At 33.4% G+C, this 22956-nt stretch overlaps 1 protein-coding gene across 1 annotated transcript in view; it reads left to right on the top strand.

The window, feature by feature from the left end:
- The window catches only part of LOC140139980 (zinc transporter ZIP12-like), a 73847-nt gene that overhangs the window by 6702 nt on the left and 44189 nt on the right, over positions 1–22956 (top strand). Inside the window, exon 2 of the mRNA XM_072161785.1 lies at positions 1939–2271. The gene's annotated coding sequence lies outside the window, so the exon portion shown is untranslated. The remainder of the gene's footprint in view (positions 1–1938; positions 2272–22956) is intronic.

The raw sequence follows: 22956 nt of genomic DNA, 5'->3' as shown, positions 1-22956 counted from the left end.
GTGGGCGTGCCCCCCCTCACTTTTTGGCAGAATTGCCAATCTTCTGTCCTGTTCGTGCACTTTTTGACAATCAGGCCGAATGTCTCCCTCCCCCATATTTCAAGACGGACAATATTGGCAACAACTATGTCTCTGTGTCGTCTTTTATCGCTCAAAAATCAACATAACATACATAACCGGATTGCATGCCTTGTTGCCTTATTTCATTTAACACCATTTTCTCTTGAATCGGAACTTTTAATATTGTGTGCTAGATAATTATTCAATTATTATCTTTATCTATTTAGTTTGTTTGATTGCCCAAACGACGACTGTCTTTATTATTTATTTTCCGATGAATGCTGGATGAAATGACGACGACTATACCGATACCAACAGATACATGCATAAGGCAAAAAACAAAAACAAGTTTGTTTCCTGTAACGCGCGCATTTCGTTTTTGACGGCTTAATTTGCGCATTTGATTTTTTTTTTCTTAAAAAGGAGAAAAAAACCCCAGAAAATCACAAAAATAATATAAAACACTACTGGAAAAAACATTTACACATTACACAAACACGTGTAGTGAAAAACTACCGGAGAAAACATCACATTTTTTTTTAATATCTTTTTAAATTTGCAGGTGGAAAGGGGATCATAAAATTATTCTTGAATATGAAGAAATATGATTTTTTTGTGGGTGTTGGAGAAACCCACTATAAATTCCCATTCCAATTCGCATTAAAAAGGGGTTTTTTGTTGTTCATTTCAAGGCATGGATTTAAAAAATAAATAAATAAAAAACCGCATTTCGCATTTGACTTTTTAGACCTGCTACAGGAAACGAACATGTTTTTGTGGCCTAATTCACTAAATTATAGACAGAAAAATAATAACCATTTCCGATTCTCAAATATCAGTAATATTTTGGAAATGCTGCCTCGGTGACTTTGACCCTTATCTATTTACCATGTTCACAAGGGCGCCCTGTTTATGTGCAAAACGTATCTATATGAGTGGAATGGAACAAATATGTTTATTAAAAAATTTATACATAAAATGATATTTATAAGAATTAGGCGTATTTATGTGCAAATAAGTCCTTAATCAATTATCAAGTTTAATGGCAAATTATTAAAAATTGATATTTTTATATTTTGACCTTTTACAGTCCTCGAAGTAAAGTTTATCATAATATGACAATTTTGGATATTTTTTATGAACAAATGCATATCTTCAATACGAAAGGTCAAATTTTTCAAATGATGTACGACTTTTTCTTTCCACTTTAACATGTTTAAGTACATAATTTTTTATCGTTAGATTTTTTATACGTTGCCATAAAATGTGTAAGCCTTTATTATATTCCTCGTATTCAAAATGCTAACTGGTGTGTCTGATTTGATCTCAGGTCCCACACACACACAAAAGAAAAATCCCGCGAAAATGTTGCTATATCCGTGCCCTGAAACTAAAAATTTTGTTAGCATTTTTTAATTGTATTCGCAAATGATAAATGTGTAATAGTTTGCGTGTGTTTTTCCTTAATGCTATTTAAATGCCGGTTTATATAAAACATTTTAAAAACATGAAAAAACACTAGGCTAAAAACATTTATAAACGTTGTCAGAATATTATTGTCAAGTATTGCAATCATTTTTGAGAAATTAATACTGTGACAAATTGTAATATATAAATGTTAGAATGTTATACATCAATTTTTCAAAAATGTTTTCCGAATGTTATTTTTAAATAACATTTAAATAATAATATTTAAATAACGTTTAAACATCAGGTTATTAAGGTTAAACATTTAAAATGTTTAACCTTAATAACCTGATGTTTAAACGTTTTCTGTAAAACGTTTTGTATTTTGCGGAGTCGCTAACTGCATCTTATTGTAATTTGTCATTTACAGATCTTTTAGGCCTAATTGTAATTTTCCCTTTTTTATTCCAGTGTTTACAAGCCAACGATTTATTCAACATCATTGAAGCAAATAAATCCATTGGATTACAAGAAAGAGACTTTGAAAGAGCCAGTGTAGTGCTTTTATTTTATCTTGAAAATGGAATATGCAAATTACCCGAGGACACGAGTACCAACTACACGTATGTGGATTATCTTTATGACGTCATCACAACGCAAGCGCCCTCTACGACAATGTTTGGTTTGCCAAGTGTCATACAGACGTTTGATTCCATTCCTGCGAATTTGAATTTTGCGGAGGAACAGTTACATTATATATTAGGACTTATCAAAGATAGCTATACACCAAAGACAGTAAATAAGGTAAGGAAGCCTCATACACTATGGACCACGATGGCCTCATCTCAGTGGCATATAACCTCAATGAAACAATCATAGTGCAAAATTTGACCTCGAGTTGCAGAGTATGTGTTTTTGTAACCGAATTGTCAAAGGTCATTCAATGAGTATGCACATATGTATTTGGGTTCAAGAACTGTGCCCTGATAGATTAGCATGTTGTAGTGATATCAATACTCAGGCCCGTACGCATGATTTCATTTGGGGGGTGCTGATTTTCAAAAAGTGGATTTTTTTCCAAGGGGCGATTTTGTGGATGAAAAGTGGACTTTCTTCCCAGAATTTGCACTTTTTTGTCCAAAAAAGCTGAAATTTCTGAAATTGTGGGACTTTTTGTATACTTTGGAGGAAGCGTCGCACCCCCCCCTCCACCACTGCGTACGGGCCTGTCAATACTAATACCAATTTTGAGCAAACGGTTGGACAGGGTGTACAAAGTCCAGGGAGGGGGGGGCGATGATTTAGTGACCCCGAGCAAAAGCAGGAAATCAAATAGGGCCTATGGGCTGATAAAGGGGATATTAAAAGGGTCCTGCATGCACAGCTGCTTGTCCATGGGCATCCGAGGCTCTTGTTACGACCCGGCCTGTATCAAGCATTCCGGTAAAAAATAAGTTGTTGATGAGTAATTGATCCAACAAATTAATAGCAATTAGCATAAAAATTATGTTATTTGATCATTAACAGGTTGTATCTATTTCGTGAAACATTTCAGAAGATTGTTCTGCAAGTCCGGGTTGCAAGTGTTGATGTTCATGCATCTACCCATTAGAGAATGAATTTGGATAAAACCTTCTGATAATTACAAACACTCGCTGAGAGGAGCAGCACGACCTTCCCTCTAAGCTTTTAATCCGATAATCTGATTATCTTTTTGTTTTCATGAATTGGAAGACATTCTTTGGTGTATTACTGAGCTCAATCATCTGAAACTACTGGAGTGTGAGCCACTCAGGCTGGTGGCTCAGCATAGTATTTTATTAACAGAAGGTTTTCTCCAAATTCGTTTCCTAATGCCAGGCAAAAATTTAGGCATGAGCCATGCCCATGAACATGCCACGAATGATCTTGCCAAGAACATGCCCTATTTTCGCTAGCAACGGGCATGAATCTTCGTGAATTTTTGATGGGTTGTTCATGCTCACACATGACTTTTCATGCCTTTGCATGCTTTTTTGTGTCATACGTTTGGTCAAAGGCTTGACATGTTCAGGACATGTTCATGGGTAGGCCTAACCATGGCCTAACTCATGGGCATGAATCGTGCATGGTCAATGTCAAATTCTCTCTACTTCCATGTCCATAAATTCCTATTCATGGGTAACTCATGGCATGAATCGTGTTCAATGTCAAATTTGCTCTACTTCCATACCCATGAATTCTTGAATGGTGTCAATTATATTTTAATGGGTTCAACATTCACCCCTCAGCTGACCCATAATTCCATGCCCTTAAATGCTTGATAGAGGATTTTATGTCATGTTCATGCCACATACAAAACAAAGGAATTGAAATGACTTGCCATGTGCATGACATGCATGGTTTGCATATTATAGCAACCAGTAGCGGCGAATTTTGGGAATACCCATGATTGGTTTTGCCTGGTATCAAATGCTCTTCTGTATTAATTTTCATGTCAATATTAGTACATAGATCTGGGATGTCGATGCAAAATATATTATGGTTTGATTATAGTATTACAACCCTTAAAACAATATATGTATTGTTTTATCAAAAATATTTACTTTAGGCCTTCTTATCTTTAAAATCATATTTAGAACATCAATCAACACGCATTTACAGGCATCCGGTAAGAATCCCCCTTGGCTTTTCTAACGCTAACGTCAATTCATCTGTGACAAAAACCAAATGAAGTAGAATTTCAAAGGATATAGGCCTACTTTTAAAACGATCTACTCATATATATTTGAACAGAAACTTTTTAGATGGACTGTAATAGATTTCTCTGCAAAATGAATCGGATTTTCTCATCAAAATGACACGAAGCTCGTCAAATTTGATAAGATTGTCTTGTCATTTAAAAGAAATGAATAAGTTCTTGTTAAAAATGACCCCCCCCCCAAAAAAAAAATGAATATAGTTTGTCTTGTCAGAGTGGGACTTCACATAGACCTAACAAGCGTAATCTTGTCAAGTAATATGTTGGAGATCTTTGAAAAGTTTCTTGTGAAAACATAACGGAAACTGTTCATTTTGTATATATGAGTTCTGGTCCATTTGAAAAGTTTCTTGTTAAAATAAAACGGAAACTATTCATTTTGATAAGATTGTCGGATCAAAGTGATATACCTTATCAAAATGAACATTAAATCTCAACAAAAGGAATAATTACTGGATATAAAAATAAGGATTATATTTTTTTTTTTAAACCCGAATACTAAGAAATTAGAGTATATGCCCGGCCTACACAACCCCAATAATGATAATAATAATAATTTTAAAAAAAGAAATCGGAAAAAACGCCTGTAGAAAATAAATGCCATTTTTGACGATTTTTGTTATATATTTTGCATTGAGTCGATATACTTGTTTTCCTTTATTTCTATAAACAAGAAGAAGAAAGGCTGATTTCAAATCCATGCATGTGTCACTGCAATAGAATTAGCGTATTCTATATATGGAGTGTTAAATATTCCCTACTAAGTGATTCCAATTAGGCAAACCCCTTTCAACTCTTCGACTCGTTTAATCTAATTTTGTCGAACACCAGACTTCATTGTGTATTATTATAGAAAAATGTTAATATATTAAACTATCATTTCTTGTTTGAAAATTTTTGAGCATATATATATAACCTTGAGTTATTTATAAAATGCCACTGTTAGTTGCTATTTTTGTCTACAAAGTTTTCCTTTCGGGAGGTTTATCGGAAATTCAAGTTTTAAGGACATTTTATGTTGATATTGACCTGAAGACGTATATTTCCTCATCCCCAGGTAAAATGCAGTAGATGCAATTATAATATAAAACAGATGCGGCATTATTACTTGGAAGACGTGCGTATAATATCTGTCTACTCCGTAAGTCAAAATGCATTTGTACGAGTGTGTAGCATAGCAATCAGGGAGTGGGGGTGATACTCAAGTTTGGTTTGGGTAGGGGGGTGCCGGGTGTGCCGCTGGGAATTTGAAAGGGGACCCATCTATGTATCAGTTTTTGGAGACATCTGGACTCATTAATATACCGAAATTTTAAATTGTCGGCCAAAATAATTAAAACATATTTACTGGCTTTATTGTTCTCCAAATTTTGGGAAATTTCAAAAATATAGGCTAATAAAATAGCTATAATACACGTAGGGCTATAAACAATTATACACCAGATACTACACTACGCATTTATTGCGGAAGCAGGTTGTTTGCGTCTACATGCCTCCCCGGGGAGACCATTCTACAGGTATGTGCCTGTCGATAGACCCTCTTATACCCAATAGACGTCTTTTTCCTTATGAAAAAAAAAATTACCTAATGACCTCGTTTTTTCATTTTATTATGCCCAATGACCCATCCCCTTTAAAAAAATCATAAATTTATACTGGCCCATGCTTCGCGACGCCGCGCCGGTACGCACTATACCCGTCACATCTAAAGTTAAGTAACCCCCGGGATTGCTGTCAAAGTAGAAAGCTGCATCTTTAAGTTGCATATAGGAGATGCTACGTTCTTACTTGGGAGGATAAATTAACTTGCCGAATATTTTTAACCCGTTCCCTCAAAACCCGGAACATGCCGTCAGGCCTAATTTGGAGATAAAGGCTTTCAAAAAGATGTAGGCCTATACATAAAAAATAAATAGCAGTTTAGTTTAAATAATGAAGGTTATGGTATAGAGCTTATACATGCTTTTATTTTCATCGATGTAATTTGGAATGGAAGGTGCACTGGTTAAAATAGTACATAATTATATAGTACGTGATTGGTTGATTTTGTTGGAATTTGACGTTCCATTTTAGAGATTATTGTCCTTTGAATTGCACTCACACAATTATTCGTAAACGGATACTTCCACTGTTCCAAGCAAAACAGTAATTTCCGAACTTTGCGGTCATAATATATGCAAAAAGTTACTCAAATATTATGAGTATGTTTAAGTATGTATGTTTTTAAGTATGTGGGTTTTGTCAACCATCTGTTTACAAACGAGTATTATACTAAATATGTTTAAAACAAATACGTATTTATTGTTGATCATTTTTTCATAAAAACATTAAGGCATTCATATGTACCGTGAAAAAAAATGGCCTTCCTTAAAAATAACTCGGTTTCCTATACACTGTAAACCAACTGAAGCGTGTAGGGTTTCAGTAACACTTTTTAAACACTGCTAAGCGTTTGATTTGTCATTAACATAATTATAGTAAAGGTATATGACACCGAAACACCAAAGCAAACACATAAAGACAAAGAGTAAACACGTGAGACTATTTCAACGTGTTTACTTTCATATTGTAGGGGCCTAAATGTTTTTTGTAAACATTTGGTGTGTTTACTTTCTAAACTATTTTGAAAGTAAACAAGTTGAATGTTTAGAATCTAAATACTCTCACGTGTTTAGTCGGTGTCTTTCTGTGTTTACTTTGGTGTTTAGGTGTTTTATGCCTTTACTGTGTAAATAAAAAAATATAAATAAAAGCGGTGTTTAAAAAGTGTTACAGAAATTCTAAACACTTGGATTTACAGTGCAATTAAAATGTCTTATTAAACTTGAAATATTCATAAATTAATATTATACTAAACATGTTTAAAACAAATACTCATTTATTCTTGATCATTTTATTTAAAAACGAATGGCTTTCCTTATACCGTGAAAAAGTGGCCTTCCTTAAAATGTGCTCAATTTCCTACACTGTAAATACAGATGTGTGTGTCTGTAACACTTTTTAAACACTGCTAAGCGTTTGATTTTTCATTAACATAGTAAAGGTATATGACACCTAAACACCAAAGCAAACACATAAAGACAAAGAGTAAACACGTGAGACTATTTAGATTCTAATTTGCAACGTGTTTAATTTCATATTGTTCGGAAAGTAGGGGCCTAAATGTTTTCTAAACATTTGGTGTGTTTACTTTCTAAACTATTTTGTATAAGTTGAATGTTTAGAATTTAAATACTCTCACGTGTTTACTCGTTGTCTTTCTGTGTTTACTTTGGTGTTTAGGTGTTCTATGCCTTAACTGTGTATATGAAAAAATAAAAATAAAAGCGGTGTTTAAAACGTGTTACAGAAACTCTAAACACTTGGATTTACAGTGTATTAAAATGTCTTATTAAACTTGAAATATTCATAAAATTACGAAATTAATTTGAACACAATTGACTATGAATTACATTAACATGACTAACAAATCACGAAAATTGTAAACTGTCGGAGAACTATCATTTTGATACAGCCTGTACGCCTACCTGTTTATTTATGTTTTGGATCAACTCTCAACTCATGTTGACTCTAATGTATGTATTTTAATGTACAACATTCGCTTGATCCATTATGATTCACTATAAGCCTAGCTTCCTCGTCTTGAATGCTAAGATATTGTTGCTTATGGTAATAAAAATTCCTTTAAAAAGGAACAGGGCGAGGAAGTGTCAAGATAAAAGTGTAGTAATTTTATTGTTTGAACTGTTTCTATAATTCGCATCGATCATAATGATCTTGCAATGAGACTGTACAGTGTATGGACAGTGTAGCCTATTTGTCTAATCATTTTGACTATTTAATTCTGACCATTGTGATTAAAACAGGCTTTCAGATTGGTGAGCTATTGTGTACCAAGTGATAAGGCCGGCCACGTATAATAAAAATACACTGGATAATTCCCGGGGATAATTCATGACAGCCTATTTACTGGCAAAAGGTGGGGTCAAATAAATCTTAGTTGATTCTTGAACACAATTTAAGCAGGAACCTTGAGGCAGAATTTGAATACATATTATCCTGTAAACTGTGAATGAATTACTTGTAACATTTTTCTTCAAAACATTACTGTGATTGTCTGGTTTAATTCAAAATGCACATGTATAGTTCATATGAACATCAATATCAAACGATGTATGCATAATGTCTCTTAACATTCTAAGTAGGCCTAATGGCTAGATATAAATACCACTCATCTCAAGTGGAGGTCCCTTCAAATCATCCCCGAGTCACGTGATTTAGGAATACAAAGGTCATTCCTCCACCATGTGATAAGAAGTAAAAGACTCGTTCCAACCTATAACGCTGTGATATATTACAAAATCCGACAGTCTATATTTTACATGGTGGGTTAAGGGCTGGGGTATGAACGTTTGGACAGTATTTATTGTGGGTCATTAGAGCACATCAGACATATCGAATTGCATTCTGAATACGAAGAATGTCATTCTGATATCAAATAATTTTGATTTTTTGAAATTCGCAATTCAATACACATTTTATGGCAAATCATTAAAAATTGATATTTTTGATATTTAACAGTACTTGAAGTAAACTTTATAAATCTGATAATTTATACTTAAAGTGTATGTAGGTGGGATGAAAAGCCGACGATCAATTGAAAATTTTGACCTTTCGTATTGAAGATATGGATTTTTTTCCCAAAACACCAAAAAAATAGGTCTTTTTGGGAAAAAATCCATATCTTCAATATGAAAGGTCAAAATTTTCAATTGACCGTCGGCTTTTCCTCCCTGCTACATACACTTTAAGAATATGTCATTAGATTTATATAATTTACTTCGAGGACTGTTATATATCAAAAATTTGAAAAATATCAAATTTTTATAATTTGTCATAAAATTTATATTATATTGTGATTTTCAAAAAATGAAAATTATTTGATATCAGAAAGACATGCTTGGTATTCAGAATGCAATTCGATAGGTCTGAGGTGCTCTCATGTCCCACAAAAAATACTGTCGAAACGCAATAAACGCTCATTTTAGATCCCTTAAGGCCTGTATAACCTTTAAGACGTTTAAAAAGGAACATGTTTTAAAGTTATTACAGTACAGGAAATAGTACATACAAACTTGTTCAAGTGAAATTTGATGGGATTCTTAATTCATCCTTAAATAATTTTTACTAAAATAGGACTATATAAGATTTTCGGAATTATTAACGTGCACGTGGAATGTTCACACACGTGGAAGCTAAAAGACAATTGAAAACTTAAACAAAGGACTTGCATACTGAATAGGGGGCCTATAGTAATAGGGGAACATATAATATAGTATATTAGTAATTCATGCGCCTTGTTTGAAAACACACTGTAATGCATGTGCTGACAGTGGAGTCGGTTTGATGACATTTCCTCAGTAGAACACAAAGTCAGGGCTGATTTCTGTAAGACATATTTTTTAATTTAAGACAGAAAGTCACATATCCGGGCATAATGTAGGTCTTTAATATGACACCTCTTTAGTTGATGTCATGACTTGTTGCTGGCAGTGGCGTAGCTGCCAGGGGGTGGGGTGGGGGCAATTGCTCCCCCTGGCAATGCCTATTTGGGCCCGCCCCATTTGGGCACCTGCCCCCCCCCCCCTAGCGCAGGGAAAAATAATAAAGGAGTGAGAGAGATGGAAAAAAGGGGAAAAGAAAGAGAAAGAGAAGGGCAACAATATAAGGTGCGGATAAAATTTGAACAATTTTAAAATTTTGCTAGAAAATGGAGCTATATTATATCAAAATGAAGTCGCTATCCCTTTTTTTTTTTTTTTTTTGCTCTTCACTTTTTCAAACCACCGAAACAAATTTGGGTCAAACTTTTTGAAGAAGGGCGGCAAATTTTTTTTGTTTGGTGGATTTTGGGCCCCCGCCCCATACAGGCTTGCCCCCCTGGAAAAAATCCCAGCTACGCCACTGCTTGTTAGATGAAATGGCCCAATTCAGCATTAAGCATTTTACATCCATTTCAGAAAGTAGGAACAGTTATATATTTTGAACGGAAATTCCATTCAATCCTTTACCTATTACACAGGCAAAATTACACACAGGAAACCTGTTATTGAATCACCGTACTCAATTATTGAGCTACCCTTCCCTTATGAAAAAGGTACCAAATGTTCATGAATGTTTGGAAGGTATGCTTACATGACATTTTTTTAAAAGAATTGCTGTTTAAAAATTGGGTTGTTTAACTGCCAGGCTTAAACAACTTGTTATCATGCTGTTTAAACCTGGTACTTAAACATCCCGATTTTAAACAGTTGTTTCAACAGTTGTTTCTTAAGGGCTGGGGTATGAACGTTTGGACAGTATTTATTTTGGGACATTAGAGCACATCAGACATATCGAATTGCATTCTGAATACGAAGAATGTCATTCTGATATCAAATAATTTTGATTTTTTGAAATTCGCAATTTAATACACATGTTATGGCAAAACATTAAAAATTGATATTTTTAATATTTAACAGTACTTGAAGCAAACTTTATACTTAAAGTGTATGTAGGTGGGATGAAAAGCCGACGATCAATTGAAAATTTTGACCTTTCGTATTGAAGATATGGATTTTTTTTTTTTTTTTTTTTTTGGGAAATAAATCCATATCTTCAATATGAAATGTCAAAATTTTCAATTGACCGTCGGCTTTTCCTCCCTCAGCTACATACACTTTAAGAATATATCATTAGGTTTATATAATTTACTTCGAGGACTGTTATATATCAAAAATTTGAAAAATATCTAATTTTGATAATTTGTCATAAAATTTGTATTATATTGTGATTTTCAAAAATGAAAATTATTTGATATCAGAAAGACATGCTTCGTATTCAGAATGCAATTCGATAGGTCTGAGGTGCTCTCATGTCCCACAAAAAATACTGTCGAAACGCAATAAACGCTCATTTTAGATCCCTTAACTGAGACCTATAATAAGGGATAGGATGCTGCATTTTGAAGTGTTCATTATAGGAAAGGGGAGATATAGTACTTTCATTAGCTCTTTGTTTGACTGAAATCGGGGCTGTGGTTCCAGAGTAACAGTAATTTTAAGATGTCAATTTAGAGAAACGCGATAAAATTTCTTTTTCTTTTTATTATTTTTCATCCAGCTATTTCTATTATGTATTTTATTGGGTTTTTTTTCAACCTTTGATATTTAATTACTTATGTTAAAAATGTGTATCTCAAAAACTAAACAAGCCATTAAGACCAAATTTTCATCAAAAGGTACCGGTACAATAACTTATGCTCCTGCTTATCAATTGAATTAAACATTTTGAAATTTGCATCTAATTTACATAATAATTTAAAACAGTGTTTCTAGACATTAGTCGCTATTTTTGTACATGTATATTGTCGGTTTTTTCTTGAATATTAATGTTTGAAACATTTCTAGTGATCTCATTTAACATTATTTCTTAAGGGGGGTACTACACCCTGCCCAAATTTGCGCCTATTTTTGCATTTTTCTTAAAAATTATAGTGCATTGGAGACAAGTAAGCTATGTATATTATAGGGGCAAGGACTACAACTACTGCTAAAAATGAGGGAAAACCAATATTTGATCAATAAATCAATAACTTCTTGATTTGCGTTGCTGAGATTTCAGTACAGGAGTTGTAGTCCTTGCCCTATATACATATCTTACTTGTCACCAATGTGCTATAATTTTTGAGAAAAATGCAAAAATAGGCATAAAATAGGCCAGGGTGTAGTACCCCCTTAATGAACCTTTTCAGAATTATTGTTTCCAGATTAGTCAAGTGCTTGACCTTTCTCTTTGTTTTGTTTTTTCAATTTGGTCCCGTATAGAGCTCAATAGGAGTTAATTGATTAGCTAGCGATTTTGTATGATTTTTAAAATTTGGTCTTTTTGGCCAAAAATTTTTAATACCTGGTGATAATTTAAAATTTTCAAGAATGTCATGCACTAGCTAATCATCTAAGCTTTAAAATAATAGATTGTTTAATAGGCTACCACTTTGAAAAGTGAAGATACCCTGAATCATATACTACTCATTGTGTATGCGCATAATTAATTATATTAATTAAGCATGTAATTCAATTGTTGATTTTTTCCTTTGGATCGAACCAGATTTTCATGATAAATTTAATGCAACCATTAACAATTCAAATAATGTTCAATGTAAAAAAAATCCCTTAATTATAGGTATCATACCCTTTTTACTGTGTACTGAGCGAAATACCGCATATACATGTATACATTTTAAAGCAGAATAATTAGCAGTGTTAAACAAAATGGGCTATTCCATGTGAATTTCATACACACATGTGAAGACCTGAGCGCAAGAAGACCGTAAGTCCACTTGGCCCCTCAACATGTATACACTAAAGTTACGTATAGTTTCTTAGGGCGAGTTTCCCGACAGGAGTCTTATTAAGCCGTAGTCTTAAGGTGGCCTTGAGGCTACTAAGCCTTGCCCGCTCTCGAAGCCCGAGTCTTAACTCTAGCCGGATTTCTTCAACGCAAATTCAACCTAGTCTTAGTGGCCTTGCAGGCTTAACGCTTGACAACCTCGTCCCTTTCAACCAGCGACTTAATTGTATAGGCTGTTGGAGGTAGATGTACATAAGCTGTGGTCCTCACGGTTTACCGTACTAACAAGGTTGCCGTCTCATTATCACAATGTTCCCGGCGCAAAGACTATCCTGGACCCGCGGTCTTGTGCTTGGGCTTATACCGTAGGCCTACACAACTTGATGCAAGAATATTGTGTCTGTTTTTGTGTCTTTTATGTATTATTTTATTTCCACTTGACTTTTTATGAGTCCAACTTTAGTATGGTCGTTGGACATTACTTGTATGAATGATACGTCTATGCTTTATACTCGTGATTTTTTTTTTTACATCCCAAAAAGGGTAAAACTGTAAGCCTAATGGAAAGGAATCTGTGATTCCCCTAAAAAGGAAAGCAACCAACGTGCTATCTACTGCTGATATCAGTAGTCTTCTCAGATCTCACATGAAGTTATCTGTTGGTACAATATTTATAATTTTTTAAGTAGAAGATATAGCAATATTATATGCATCTTATCCGTAAATTCAGTTTTAATACTGCATGCATTATTGTTTCGTGTCAAATATTTACAAAATCTTTACCAATTTTGTCCTTCTTCTATTGTATTAAATTGATGTCCAACCTGGTATAATATAGGCACTCCAAAACAATATTGTAATAGGCCTACTTATGAAAAGTACGAGTATCAAACTATTAAGGCTTGGATAGGGACAGGTGGTATCATATAGGTCTTCATGATGATGATGATGATGATGATGATGATGATGATGATGATGATGATGATGATGATGATGATGATGATGATGATGATGATGATGATGATGATGATCATCATCATCATCATCATGATGATGATCATGATGATGATGATCATGATGATGATTATGATGATCATGATGATGATGAAAGAATTTTTTTAAATTATATTCGTTGTTAAAAAAAAAACATCATTCAAAATGAGTAGGTCTTATGATAGCAACAGCTACTTAAAAAAATCAACTAACTCAAATGAACACTAAAATAAAATGCTGAAATGGTCAACTAAATCGAACAATTACTTACCCACAGTGGCGTAACTAGACATTTTCATTTGGGGTGGGGTGGGGGAAAGCGGGGGCAAACATAATATATGAGGGGCAGGCATCGTTCATGCTGTTTGGGTTTGTAAGGGGTGGAGTGGGTCTGAGGAGTTATAGGATCTGCTTGGAATGTGTCCCCGGAACATTGGCGTAGATTTCTTTTTGACATGGGGGGGAGGTGGGATTGAAAAAAAAATTATGGTACAAATTAAGGTATTAAAGCTGGTGACATATAGGCCAATGGTACAAAAGTGGGATAAATGCAATTTATTTAACCTTAAAAATTGAGTTTTTAAGGTTAAAATGACCAAATAATGATGAATTAATAACTCTCAGAAGAAGGCCTAATTTACCTTTTTCATGGGGGGCAAGAGCTCCCCCGCCCCCCCTAGTTATGCGACTGCTTACTCATGTTAATTGAAAGACCGTCAAAAATATGAAAGATAAACTTTGCGTTACAATTTAAATAATTTGTAAATTGAAATAGACCAAGGCTTACGACCTAAGACCTGCTCTGAGGCAGGGCCAAGAAAAGCCGCTGTAAGCCTGGTCTAACAGGCTTGCGTAGACTACGGCTACAGAAGACTGATTTCGAGAAATGCAAATTTTACTGAAGCCTGGGGCTAATCCTACAAGCCTGGCCCACGGGCTAACGAAGCCTCGAGGCTATGGTAGCCGTGCTTTGGGAAATACGTTTTCAGTTAAGCCTGGTCTTACGACCTCTTAAGCCTTGAGGCTAGACAAGCCAATTGCTAAGCCACCCGTCGAGAAATTCGCCCCAAGGGTTTTATGTTTAATACGTGTTCCAAGGTGAAAACAGTCAGCTACCTGCACAACGGATTCTGTTGTTCTGCAAGGCTCACTCAGTCATTTAATGAGGCAATACAAACGATCGAAATTGGTGTTGAAATGAGCAAAATTTTGAGTTACACCTTTTCAGTGTAAAATTTTTTTCTCAGCCAAATGAAAAGCAATAATTTTAATTTTTTCAGTAAATGGCTGGAAAAACTATAATGCTTGATACTGATTTTTTGTTTTAAATCCTGGTGTTAAACTTAGGCCTGAAATTCAGTCATTTAGTGTAAGATATTCGATTTTTATAGGCTTCAGCTCGGCCCGCGAGCTTTTTCTTGATCAACCTTTTAGCTTTTCAAAGTAATATAGTTCGCTAATGAAGGATTTTCCCCAACTTTCTAAAGCACATCACCGTGAGCTATATATCATAGTTTTGTCAGAATTTCCGTTTTGATTTCACCATCTTTCACTGTCGGCTGACAAAATTTCTAAATCAACACGTGAAATCTAGCATTGTGGATCGATATCCCTGGGTTTAATAGGAATACCGGCATGGCTATAGTGTTGCCAGAACTTCAATATAGCAAAGAAATTCCCAGACCTATAGCGCTCCTACTGATCATGTTTAACCAGAACACCCAATTGGGGATTTAATCGCTGGTCGGGCAATTGGCTTTCAATGAAAAATTGACCTGGATAACAACAAAGGAAATATCGACTATTTCAGCTGGTTGCTCTCGAGATAAAAGTACTCACCATTGCCTACTTTTACTTAGTTTGACATTTTCGGAGACTGAATGGAAAAAGGGTAAAACAAAACGGAAATTCTGACAAAACTATAACATATAGACCCACACGATGTGCTTTACAGAGGTGGGAAATATCTTTCTTTAGCAAACTATGTTAGTTTGAGACACTAAAACATGAATTCCGTAAAAAGCTCGCAGGCGAATTCAAGGCCTATAAAAATCAAAAATATCACACTAAAAGACACAATTTGATGCTTAATTTTAACACCAGGATTTTAAAAAAATGTATATCCAAGCACCAAGTTTTTAACTGACATTACTGAAGAAAAAAAAAAAAAAAAATATTGCTTTATATTTGACCGAGAAAATTAATTTCATAGCAAAAAGGTGTATCTCTGAATTGTGCTGATTTTTACATGTATCGATCGACTTTTAGCGCGACTAAGCATTTCTAAAGAATTGGTTGTCCAGGCGGCAGACTGAAAACATTATGAAAGGTTGTGAAAGATTTGTTTTCGCCCCTTAACGTGTATAAAACATTACCAAACTATACGAAACTATGCGCAATTTTATTGTATACATGTTGAGGGGCCTTGTGGACTTACGGTCTTCTTGCGCTCAGGTCTTCATATGGAATACACGACCTTAGTCAGCCAAGGGGTTTAGATTTCAAATGGAATCGCCCATTGCTGTGTAAAAACCAAATCTTTTCAGACTTGAACTTCAGGAACAAAATACATCCTTTAATTTCCTTTCCAATTTACTGCTTCATAGCAGAGATGTCAACAAGTCATTTTTTCCAAGTCAAGTCCAAGTCACAAGTCCTTTTGTCCAAGTCCCAAGTAAGTCAAGTCATTTTGAAAAAGTTGCAAGTCAAGTCAAGTCACAAGTCATCAAATCACAAGTCAAGTCACAAGTAAGTCACAATTTGTCACAAGTCACTACAAGTCTATTCACCAGTTGGTCATGGTGTGATTTGTTGATGGGTATTCAATATGGTGGAAATCAAATTGAGTTTCGGAGTACAGTAGGCCGCTACTAACGAAGTCTGATGCATCACATTGGTAGTTCAAGAACAAGTTAATTAAATTCAATTTGTTTTTGCCAAGTTTTGTGTTTCATATTTGTAGAAAAAAATATGAATTAGGCTATCTGAATATATAATGTTTTCCCTTTCCCAACCTCAGACTTGTGTTGGTGACAAGTCATTTTTGTCAAGTCCAAGTCCAAGTCCAAGTCATTTTGTCTAAGTCACAAGTAAGTCAAGTCATTTTGCAAAAGTTGCAAGTCAAGTCACAAGTCCCAAAAATAGTGACTCGAGTCAGACTCAAGTCCAAGTCACACAACTCAAGTCTACATCTCTGCTTCATAGACATGAAATACGGTCGTATAATAACCTGACAGGTCTTTTACTATTTACAATAGGAACGAGTATAATCAGAGGATGATTTAAGGAAGTCCCATCATGCACTGTAAAAGTGTTATCACTAGAGTTTCAACTGCCACTTTACTTTTCAAATCCCATTGAACTCTGTGCAAAAGATGTTGTTTAGAATTGCCCGTGTGTCATTATTTCTTGGTCGATTTCAGATCTAAAGTGATGTATGCATGAAGGATAATTCACACCTTCTGTAGATAACATAAAATGTGAAATCGACCAACTTTTTGAAGGTGTTTTTATTGTAAATATATCTGTCCAAATTCAAATTTAACCATGCACGTGTGTATGCAGTGGGCGGGCAGTGGTGTCATGTTCACTCACACAGCTGTGTTAACCGCAAGACTTGCTGGGAAGTGCTTAAATCATCCTCTGGAGTATAATGCAATAGGCATAACGTTAATTTAATATTAATTTGAACATATTTCATGATTTCCCTTCTTTTGAGCATTCTTTTTAAACTTTTATAACTGCACAATAATATGTTTAATATACCTATCTTGTTTGTCTGCTTATATTTTTGCTCCACTTTTATTTTGGCTTTTTCATAGCATTTTTATGTTCTTGTTTTTCTTCTTCACAGTACAGTCATGCATATGTATTACTACTATATGTATGTGCACTATTACGTTATTGGTCTGAGGCAAAGAAATCTTTGTAAAATTTTGTTAACAATATTATTATTATTATTATTATTATTATTATTATTATTATTATTCATTATTACATTGTATTATTGTTATTGACTATTATCATTATTTATTATTATCGTTATTTCGCACTGAACCAGCCATCAGCACTTTCCTCTAAGGTCAACAGACACGGTTAGCGTAAAAAGTAAAGAAGGACAACGGTCAAATACCGGAGATCCTATTCTGACTATTACCGAGTATTAATCCAGGAACAAATCCTGTAATTGTTGGTGCAATGAGTGACCGCAATGAGTCAATGTGATTCATAATTTAGAATAGATATATGATATTATTGCAATCCAGAACTGTCACTGTTTTTGGTGAAAAATGAAGAACAATTAATGTTGATTAGCATCTTTTATGGAAATTTTAAGTGTTTAAAATTAGTCTTTTTAGTTTTGTTTATTTATTTATTTACTTATTTATTTATTTATTTATTTATTTTTTTTTTTTATTTTTTTTTTTTATTTATTTTTTTATTTTTTATTTATTGGTGAAAAATAAAGACAATTAACGTTGATTATTATCATTTATGGAAAATTTTCAAAAGCGTTTTAATTTTTGTTATTATTATTTGTTTATTTATTTATTAATTTACTTATTTATTTATTTATTTGGTGAAAAATTTATTTATTTAACAGTATACTTTTGTTTTACATATTGCTATTAGTCATTTTTATTTTTTTATTATTTATATATTAGTTAATTAATTTGTTTATTAATTAATTTATTTATTTATTTATTGGTTTATTTTTTATTTATCATTTTATTTATGTATTTATTTGTTTATTTGTGTGTCTATATCTTCAACATTTTATTTCTTTATTTGTTCATTCACTCTAGTGATATTAAAATATATCCATAAGTTTGTGCATTTCTGTAACTCAACAGGATTTTTTGTGCATTTCTGTAACTCAACAGGATTTCAATAAATGCATTACCTGGTATTAATTATGAAAATCCAATTTCAAATAAGTTTAAATACATACATGCAGCAGTGTTGAGTGTTGAGCAGAAAGTAGGGCCTATATCTTAATAAAAAAAATACCGGAAACTTTTATTTTGTTCTCCAAAAGTACATACCGGAAGGAATTACCAGACACAAACGAAGAAACATACAGTGCAATTATTTTCTGTATATTAATGTAAGATAATGTGTGCCACACTACAGTTCATTCCAAGTTTGGCTATATTCGTATACCTTCCTCGAGTCAGAAGTAAAATCAAATATTGAGATTTTCTCCCAAACTGTTAATTTTTATGCTAGTTGGATTCCTCGCATCATTTTCTTTCCGAAATTATATACTTATATCATTACAGAGATACAACAATAATATTTAAAAATAAATATCTAAATTACTGACTCGAGGAAGGATTGGTGTCAATGTTCGCTCTTCGTGAATATTTATTTCGCATTTACTTAATTGTGGTTAGTTAAATTTTATATCCGTAACAGGTTGACAATACAGTCAACCATAATCTCAACATACATGATGTGATACATACGAGACATTAATTTGACTATTGTGAATACAACATATCAATTAAGTATTATCCGAAGAAGAGAATAGGGTCACTTTATGCTTACACAACAATTATTAATAAAGCACAAGTTGAAAATTCTCTGAGCAAGTGGACTATAGCAATCAAATACATTTATATGATTACATAATGTGCGAATAAGTTTACACAACCCAACTGAAGAAATGTGAAAACATTTGGACATGTTGGAATAAACAGTCTCTTTTTATACATCATAAACGGTTCCAAAAAAATAAGTCCCACCCCCTAAGAATTTTTGGTATAATCCAAAACCGGCTTGACCAATTCTCTTGTTTTAAAGTGTGGAACATATGCTGATTAGTTATGCATCAAGTGAGCGGGGTTTTGTTGTTATCTTTTATCATCTTCACTGAGAAATACAGCCATTTATAAAATTTTCGGCCAAAAAAAAAGCTACACTTTTCTACATAGCTAGGCTTTTTATGCATGACTTTTGGTTTCAGACCTCTTTCACTTGAAGAAAATTAATTAAAAGGAACGTTTCTATATTTTTTATTTTTTTAATTAAAATAACATCAGTTAAGATGTTCATGAATAAAGTTTTACACATTTCAAACATGTTTTATGGTTCAGTGAGTAATTATATAGGCCTACCCATTTATGAAATTGTATTCATCAACAAAAGTTGCACTTTTCTAAATTGGATTTTTGTATGCATTAAAAGTGTTTCATTCTAATTAAATGTATTAGGAAAGAACAGCTGTAACTTCAATGACAAATCTTGTGTTCATTGATTAATTTAACCAATGGAGCAACAGATTCCTGGTTAGATCTATTATGCTGGATCCCTATACACTTGTTTATTGGTCATTCATTGAATAGTTCAAAAACATTTATATGGGTGGCCGTTATCAAGACTCAACTTGTTACAAGCGGACAAGTGAGGGACAACACCACCAGTAAAGGACTTTGCAGCCAATCCTGCAGCATGCGGGGAACCAGCTTGACCAACAGCAGAGAAGAACGATGCTTGGAAGCTATCTCACATGAAAGAAAGCCTATTCATTATTGAAAGACATTAATAAGCTGCAGCATTCATTTTAATTCGTTCACTAAACCATAAAAACTGTTTTTGAATGTGTGGCCCCTAAATCAGGAAAAGCTTAAATTTAATTAAATTCAATTATGCTTCTTTTTGATTAAATTACTCACTTAAAGGGAAAAAATTGAATACCTGAGTGGAAGAAGGGCCCAACTCCATCAAAACTGTTTTTGAGATATTAAGAAAAAACTTAATATTTGGAAAAGTTTTATAGACAGAATGTTTTCATCTTCAGGGGACCTTTAATACATGAACATACAATATTACATACATTCGAAATTATATATGAAGTTTCCATGGCAACGGCACAGGTCTTAATACGAGCTGGAGTTGGGCCCTTCTTCCACTAATATACTGCAAGTGCCAGTTTCGTGAGCAGATGTGTTATAAATAGCTACAAAAAGTTGGTAATTATCCATTAATTGCACAAGTAGAGGCATGTAATATGTTAGCAAGAAAGTTTATTGTAGTGAAAAGCAGATTTCATGGATGAAAAAAAATTCCTCTTTAACCCAATATTTGTGGAAGAAGGGCCCAACTCCATGGAGTTGGGCCTTTCTTCCATAAAAACTATGATTAAGTGTACATGGAAGACTATTTAGAGAGTGGATTTTGGCTCATCTTTCACACATAAGGAAGAACAGTCTGCTGGCAATAAAATGCTGGGTCTAACTCATTTTTGTAAAAAAATTGGAGTTGGGCCCTTCTTCCACTCAGGTATTCAATTGTCAAACACAAATTGAAGCATAAAAAGCCTATATAGAAAAATGCAACTTATTTTTGGCCGAAAATTTCATAAATGGCTGCAATTTGTAATGAAGATGATAAAAAAAGTAGCAACAAAAACCCGCTCACTCGATGCATAACTAATCAGTCTATGTTCCAAACATTAAAACAAGAAAATTGATCAAGCCGTTTTTTGGATTATACTAAAATGTCTTAGGGGGGACTTACTTTTTTGGAAACGTTTACTACACTGCAAAAACAGCAGAGCAAGTTGCAACACTTAATAAACACTTGTACACTTAACAAACACTTGTAAAAATATAATGTTGATGTTTTTAGAGTGTGCTTTTTAACACTCTCCTGTGTTAAAACATAAACAATATACAAGTATTATTTTAGTGTTTATAAATTAACACCCTATACCTTCGCTGTATAAACATGTGTTTATTAAGTGTTACTGTGCTGTTTTGGCAGCACTACATAATAATATAAAGTATTTCCTAATAAAAACTTAGCTTTTATTTGTTGTAAGTTAATGCGTTCGATTCGGTTCAACAAAGCAATAATCTTACGCATGTCACACTACGGTGCATTCCAAGTTTGGCTATAGTCCGTATACCTTCCTCGAGTCAAAGTAAAATCAAATTGTGCGATTTTCTCAAAAACTGTTAATTTTTACGCTATATGGATTCTTTGCATTATCTCCTTTCTGAAAATGTATATACTTCTCAAGTTCTCATCAATACATTTAGCGATACAATAAAAAAACGATATCTAAATTACTCACTCGAGCAAGATATAGGCCTACATTGGTGTCAATATTCGTTCTTCATGAATATCTATTTCGCATTTACTTAATCGTTGCTATTAGTTTTGATAAGCAAATACGTTTACTCAACCAAACTGAAGAAATGAAAAAATATTTTATATACATCTCTTTTTTTATAACAATGTATCATACTAATTAAACTGCAGCCACTAAGTCAAATTGAACTCAATTTGTTTTAATATGTAGGAAATACATTAGGCATGATAGCTTCCTTTTTCAATTTTAGGATTCCGGTGTGTAGGCCTACTTTTAGAAAACGAAGGCACCCACTAATTTCTTTGGGGACATTGCATACGAGGAAACATTTTAAATCAGAGTTAGGCCCTGCCGTGATTCCTGATTTATTCCTATAATAACATGCACTACATATTTTCAAATTTAGCAATTATGAAGAACCCATGGCATTATTGTTAAGAATTTGGTATAGTTTAAAAATGTGCTCTCGTTCAGGAAACACTGAGCTATTTCAGGATTCTTTTTTTTAAATAATTTAAGTGAACCACATAGGCCTACTCTCCAAAAGGTTAAGGGATCTAGAATGAGCGTATGGCGTTTCGACAGTATTTTTTGTGGGACATGAGAGCACCTCAGACGTATCGAATTGCATTATGAATATGAAGCATGTCTTTCTGATATCAAATAATTGTCATTTTTTTGAAATTCACGATATAATACAAATTTTATGACAAATTATTAAAATTTGATATTTTGCAAATTTTTGATATACATATCTTCAATACGAAAGGTAAAAATTTTCAATTGATCGTCGGCTTTTCATCCCACCTACACACAGTTTAAGTATAAATCATCAGATTTATAAAGTTTACTTCGAGTACTGTTAATATCAAAAATATCAATTTTTAATGATTTACCATAAAATGTGTATTACAAAAAAAAAATAAAAAAATCAAAATTATTTGATATCAGAATGACATTCTTCGTATTCAGAATGCAATTCGATATGTCTGATGTGCTCTAATGTCCCACAAAAATACTGTCCAAACGTTCATACCGGTACCCCTTCCCTTTAGATTGCAATTTCACTATTGTATATTGATATTGTATATTGCAATACATTATTCCAATGGGCTATTATATTTAAAATTCACACGTATAAAAGATTTGGAAATATATTTCACAGGGGGAGTATGAATTTCAAATAGAATGAACACGTCAGGCATATATCCTTCACATTATCCTAAGAGATATAATCACCCTGAATGTTCTACTGAGGGAGTGTGAG

The sequence above is a fragment of the Amphiura filiformis genome, chromosome 18 (genome assembly GCF_039555335.1).
Source record: "Amphiura filiformis chromosome 18, Afil_fr2py, whole genome shotgun sequence".
NCBI classification, from domain to species: domain Eukaryota; kingdom Metazoa; phylum Echinodermata; class Ophiuroidea; order Amphilepidida; family Amphiuridae; genus Amphiura; species Amphiura filiformis.
Note: the sequence above shows the minus strand (reverse complement) of the source record. Positions and strands in the feature narration are given on the sequence as shown.